Source organism: Patiria miniata, unplaced genomic scaffold (assembly GCF_015706575.1).
Source record: "Patiria miniata isolate m_02_andy unplaced genomic scaffold, ASM1570657v1 HiC_scaffold_3, whole genome shotgun sequence".
In the NCBI taxonomy this organism is placed as follows: Eukaryota; Metazoa; Echinodermata; class Asteroidea; order Valvatida; family Asterinidae; genus Patiria; species Patiria miniata.
Window position 1 is genome coordinate 34,907,599 of NW_024037069.1, and position 6,593 is coordinate 34,914,191.

Genomic DNA, 6,593 nt, shown 5'->3' on the forward strand with positions numbered 1-6,593 from the left:
AGCTCTCAGTGCACTGTACAGCTACTTTGAAATTTTAATTGCAATATGCCAGGCTGTTGCATAATTATTCAATGAGTTTCTATTTACAACTTTACACATATTGCCTCAGTATTATAATCTCGATTATGTGCTATTTAAGGCATAAAACCGGCCAAGAAAAGGACTCTTCTTTTTTTGCGACGACCACTAGACACGTCGTAACTTGCAACTTGTTTTAAGCCGTTGTCGGGGAACTTACGACGCGATCAACACATCGAAACTTTCGTGAAATGGATGATACGACGCGTCGCGAGTTGCGACCTGTTACAGGTCGTAACTCGAATCGTGACGCGTCGCAGCGCTTCGTGGAATCGGATGCAGTCATCAAAATCACACACATCGCCAGTCATCAAAATAACGCACATCGCCAGTCATCAAAATCACACACATCGTCAGTCATCAAAATCACATACATCGTCAGTCATCAAAATCACACAAATCGCCAGTCATCAAAATCACACACATCGCCAGTCATCAGAATCACATACATCGTCAGTTATCAAAATCACACACATCGTCAGTTATCAAAATCGCATACGTTGTCCGTTATCAAAATCACACACATCGCCAGTCATCAAAATCACATACATAGTCAGTTATCAAAATCACATACATCGTCAGTCATCAAAATCACACACATCGCCAGTCATCAAAATCACATACATAGTCAGTTATCAAAATCACATACATCGTCAGTCATCAAAATCACACACATCGTCAGTTATCAAAATTACATACATCGTCAGTCATCAAAATCACACACATCGTCAGTTTTCAAAATTACATACATCGTCAGTTATCAAAATAACACACATCGCCAGTCATCAAAATCACACACATCGCCAGTCATCAAAATCACATACATCGTCAGTCATCAAAATCACACAAATCGCCAGTCATCAAAATCACACACATCGCCAGTCATCAAAATCAGATACATCGTCAGTTATCAAAATTACACACATCGTCAGTTATTAAAATCGCATACGTTGTCCGCTATCAAAATCACACACATCGCCAGTCATCAAAATCACATACATCGTCAGTTATCAAAATAACACACATCGCCAGTCATCAAAATAACACACATCGCCAGTCATCAAAATAACACACATCGTCAGTCATCAAAATCACACACATCGCCAGTCATCAAAATCACATACATAGTCAGTTATCGAAATCACATACATCGTCAGTTATCAAAATTACATACATCGTCAGATATCAAAATCACACACATCGCCAGTCATCAAAATCACACACATCGCTAGTCATCAAAATCACATACATCGTCAGTCATCAAAATCACATACATCGTCAGTCATCAAAATCACATACATCGCCAGTCATCAAAATCACACACATCGCCAGTCATCAAAATCACACACATCGTCAGTCATCAAAATTACATACATCGTCAGTCATCAAAATCACATACATCGTCAGTCATCAAAATCACATACATCGTCAGTTATCAAAATAACACACATCGTCAGTCATCAAAATCACACACATCGTCAGTTATCAAAATTACATACATCGTCAATTATCAAAATAACACACATCGCCAGTCATCAAAATAACACACATCGCCAGTCATCATCATCACACACATCGCCAGTCATCAAAATCACATACATCGTCAGATAACCAATTCATAGTATACTTTTTATATGGGATATGTCTTTAAACTGAGTTTGGCTCATCGATAATTTGTGACAAATTTTGTTTTGATTGGTTACAAGTGTTACGAGGTTAAAGTTCACTGGTTAACGATCCCAGCTATCCTCTAAAATGATATAGCAATCACACGGGATATAACATCCGCTCGTTTAACAGTGGTAGCGTTATTCATTTTCTAATTCTGTTGCTTCCTCCTATTTTTCAGCTGTTGAGGCAGCCGAAGCGAATGGTGGAGACATTGTCCTATAAAGCAGGAAGGCTAATCATGTGGGAGAGACGTCATTTCATCTGGTCGCTCATTAACATTTTTTTTCTGAAATTAATTGAAATTAGTTTATGTATTTCAGTTTCATCTGTATTATAAAACTTATTTGCCAACAAATACTACAGGGTGTTCCCCCATAGACCGGAACCCTCAAAGGGCCCTCTTTTCACAGCTTAAAACAAATATATCGCAAATTTCGATACGTATTTGGAGAGTGTAGTTCATCAGCTTCTCGACAACGAATTATTTTAGGTAAATGTTGAGGTATTTTTTAAATGCTGCAAAAAAAGAAGGCACTTTGAGGGTTCGGTTTTTTGGGGGGACGCCCTGTATTATGATCAGTGTATCAGGATAGTGTTTATTGTTGTGTTTTCATTCACTTATGTATAAAGATAAAAGACCAGTAAACTCTGCCAATTTAGGGAGACATTTGAGACGTTGGTGGCAGCAAACACACCGGTCCTTTTTCCATTATTTGCGTCATATTGAGCATGCGCGCTTCACTCTAAAAACAACTTAGTCAAAATATTGACTGGTTTTCCTAGTTATTGAAAATTGACTAGGAATTTAGTTAAACATGCAAAGTTTCATACTGTGACTAGAAAAAGTAGTTGGGTTCGACTCGAGATTCAGTTATTGGCATAACTATTTTTCCCAAGTCAATAATACTGACCGGAAAAATCTAGTCAGATTGACTGATTTTCAGTTGCACCCAGCGGACCCTGAATGGCTAGTCATATTTAACTGGTTTCTAGTCAAATCTGACTAATGCTTTTTTAGAGTGTTTAGCTCGAACATGACGTAAACAGTTGAAAAGGACTGGTGTGTTTGCTGCCACCAACGTCTCAAATATCTCCCTTGTTCATGTCTGAATTAGGGCATTGCCAAGATATCATAGATATACAGAAATCGCCACCTACTGTGAAATCTGAAAAATATTCTGGACCCTGCCCTCCTCGATTATCGATTAATGGATGCAGAATCAACGGATAAATAGGGCGATACAACTCTTATATAGTTAGTTATAGTTGGCATGTGTTTGTTTAGGTCTTTGTGTGGGGTTGTTTGTTTAAGTGTGTACGTGTCAGATGTTTATCATCAGTAAACACGGGAGCAAAGAGCAGGTTGCTGTGGTGTACTTTGGAGGGTCTCATTTGCTAGAGCATTCAGTGAGTTTTTAACTGTAAATTCTGAAATATCAGTACTTCACTCGATTGAAAAGTAGATAACAAGACAACGTATTTTTTTTATTTAAAGGAAATTCCTTTTTTTTTATAAATTATTCAATTTATGATTTTAGTCCTATGTTAATGATACCAGTGATTGTGCAAATTGAAAGAAAATACTTATGATTGTTAATGTTAACATGGGTTTGACATTTTGAAATAATTCCTTTTGATTTTTTTACTGGATTACAAGATACACTTAATTATTTTCTGGTATAATGACTTATCCATGTTTATAATTCTCGCGTTGACAACACAATGATGAAATTAAAAAATCCCTTTCAAAATTATATTGACGTAATCGTTGTAAGCTGCATCCGAATAATAAACACGTTTACATCTAAAATTATTGGTTGATATTTCTTCGGCATTATTAACTTTATCCTCATCCTGTGAACATTTCTCCTGATTGATCGATCCCAACAGGATTTGCAGGGAGATTTGAAATTGGATAAGATGTATTCTTTCAAACACCATGGAATCTAGCTAAGGTGAGCTCTCTTCTGTACATCAACTCACCGACAGTCTCAGTGATGTCCAAGCAACTAACTTACATTTCATTTATACGGTTACGTTAGGGAATGGGCATATACCTCCTCCACCCCGCCAGATCACACCACCCAGAATTGAGAGAATGCAAAATTAGCTTTTTAGTTGAACAACTCTTGGCCGTATTCACGAGTTGGCCATTTTTTGTCAGATTCCCTGAATGTATTTTATTAATGGTTAACTGTTGAATTGGATGGCGCCAGACTATTTATGTAGGCATAATGCAGCCTTATTTTACAGTCATTTTTTTTTAAATCTGGCTTTAAATACTAGGGAACGTTTAATTACCTTTTTTTTTTTCATTGAATCAGACTGGAATTAATTAATTTGCTTTCATTTCCCTTCGCAAGTTCCAAAAAATAAGATTTTACCTCACTTTCAATTCAATATGGCCGACCCGTGCATAAGGCCCATGGAATAGGTACCTGCTCTATGTTTCGACACCACTATATTCCGACACCCCTTATTTTCCGACAACCCGCAAATATTAAGATTGTGTACTCCAGGTTATAGGTTAGGCCAAAAAAAAGTCTCAGGTTTCTGGTATGCGCGCTCGTCGCCGTAGCCATACGCGTCGGCAAAATGAAAAAGTTTTTTTCAATGAAACCTCACTGGTTTGATTGGAATCCTGCTGCTGCACAATTTTAACGTGTTTTTAGATGGGGTTATGATCGAAAATAAGCTTTATGTGGCCTCTCTGGACTCCCATGTATTTGCACTTAGTTTATTCGGGCACCATTTGCAGTCATCAGCCGACAACTTGAGGCAAAAAAAATCAGGTAAAAAAAAAGCCGCGTTGCCGCACCACTTTTTGGGCAAGCTCCATAACAGAAACCGGAGACTTATTTTTTTTTTTTTTTGCCTTAGGGTTAGGGTTGGGATTAGGGTATGGGGTTAGGAATAGGAATATGTGCAGCCGGAACATAGGGGTGTCGGAACATAAAGGTGTAACCCATGGAGCACCCCTTTCGAGAAAATGAGCCATCACCAGAATGACCCCCTCCCGAATTGGACACCATAATTATGGTACTGAACGGACCAACCGACACAAGTTGAGACTTCAGCAATCCACCCTTTCACCAAACAGAAGATAGGAGTGGTCCTATAACGGAATGATCCTCGTGGGAACATTTTTATCGTGTATTTTTATCCTATTTAGTTTTGTTGTGATCAGTGGAGTATTTGTTGACGTAATTTATGTTGACAATCTTTGGGTGCGTCCGGAGTCAATATTTACTTTTTTACAGCGCTACTGTGAAATCCAGGGGAAACAAATAAACTTCAAGTGCACAGATTGCAATGGTTAGACTCTGTACATCTTCACTATTCAAGAGGAGTACATTTAAAGCGAACATTTACACCGGCAGATCCAGGGGGGCGCAAAGATGCCGATTTATAAATCTGTTTACAATTAAGCCACGAACGAGTGAACGCATCTGTTTTAAGAAAGATACTGTTGTTTTTGCTCCTCCATTCTCCCCTTTCCTTCAACGCGGGTATTTGAAATTTAGACTCTTATGAAATCCGGTGTAACTAGGGATTCCAATCTTACAAATTATGTCATTTTACAATGCATTATTTATACCAAATTGTTTCCTCTCATTCTACACTCGCTCTGTCAACCCAACACTGTTAGTCGAGCATGTTTTCAAAGGATTGATGATGGTATTCAAAACAAGCCGCATTCGCATTATTATTGATCAAAATTTCTTTAGGATTAAGTAAGTTGTATAAGTAACGTTACTTAATTAACGTTTCCAAATTTCTTCTGATTGTGCATTCGAGCAGTTTATGCAAATGAGGGGAATGCAAGGGGGAGGGTGTTACCACCAACCCCTGTGGCTTCGCTAAGAACTTTGGGAAGACAAGAATAACCTTCACGATTTTTCTGAAAACCACTGAATGACCCAACAAGAAATGAGCTTTCATCCTAAATGCTTTCCACCCAGTAAATTGGACCCCAACTGCCACACTACCAACTGACAGACAACCAAACAGATTAATTAATAATTATCCCTTCGCGTGCTAATTTTTGGCGCTGTGATATTAGACGGCTGCATGGAACCAATCATTGACACAATGTAATTTGAGCTACCCGGCCCTCAAAGTCCACCATTCACCCAGATTAACCCCTGGTATCACTCCGGCCCTATAAACAGTCAATGAAACCAGACACTACCCTCCTCAATGCCATTTGACAGTTCCATTTTGGCCACAGGGGTGATCGAGGTAATCCCTATGTGAACAATGCATTTGTACACAAGCCTATGTAATTGCGCACAAGCACACTAGGTTTTCCCGCCAATTTCCAACCCCTCCAGTAGGATCACAAGACTTACACCCCCTCTAGTGGATGTACCATGGTCCATACTAGGATCTAGTGACAGATGACCTGGGCATGGCTACCACGTGGCTGGGACAATAAAAAACAAAGAAATGTGGAAGTCAGTTTATTCACACTGACTCCAGGTAAGGCGGATCAACAGACAATACCCCCCCCCCCTTCCCTTCCACCAAACATAGGATGGGAGTGGCCATGGGAGTGGTATGAATTTGCTCGCTGGGGAAAAATATGATTCTTAAATAACACTTTGAATGTGGTATGGAACTGGAAGTAAAAACTATATTATTGTTGTTTTCAGTGGAGAAATACTTTATACTTGACAGGTGCGTGTCAATATTTGTTTATAGCGGTATGGCAAAATGCAGGGGAAAACCAAATACCGTATCAATGGCATGACTTTGTTTATGATTAACTATTTAAAAGGAGGTCATTTAAATCGAACATTCACACTGGCAGATCCAGGGTGTATATAATTAATCAGAGAACG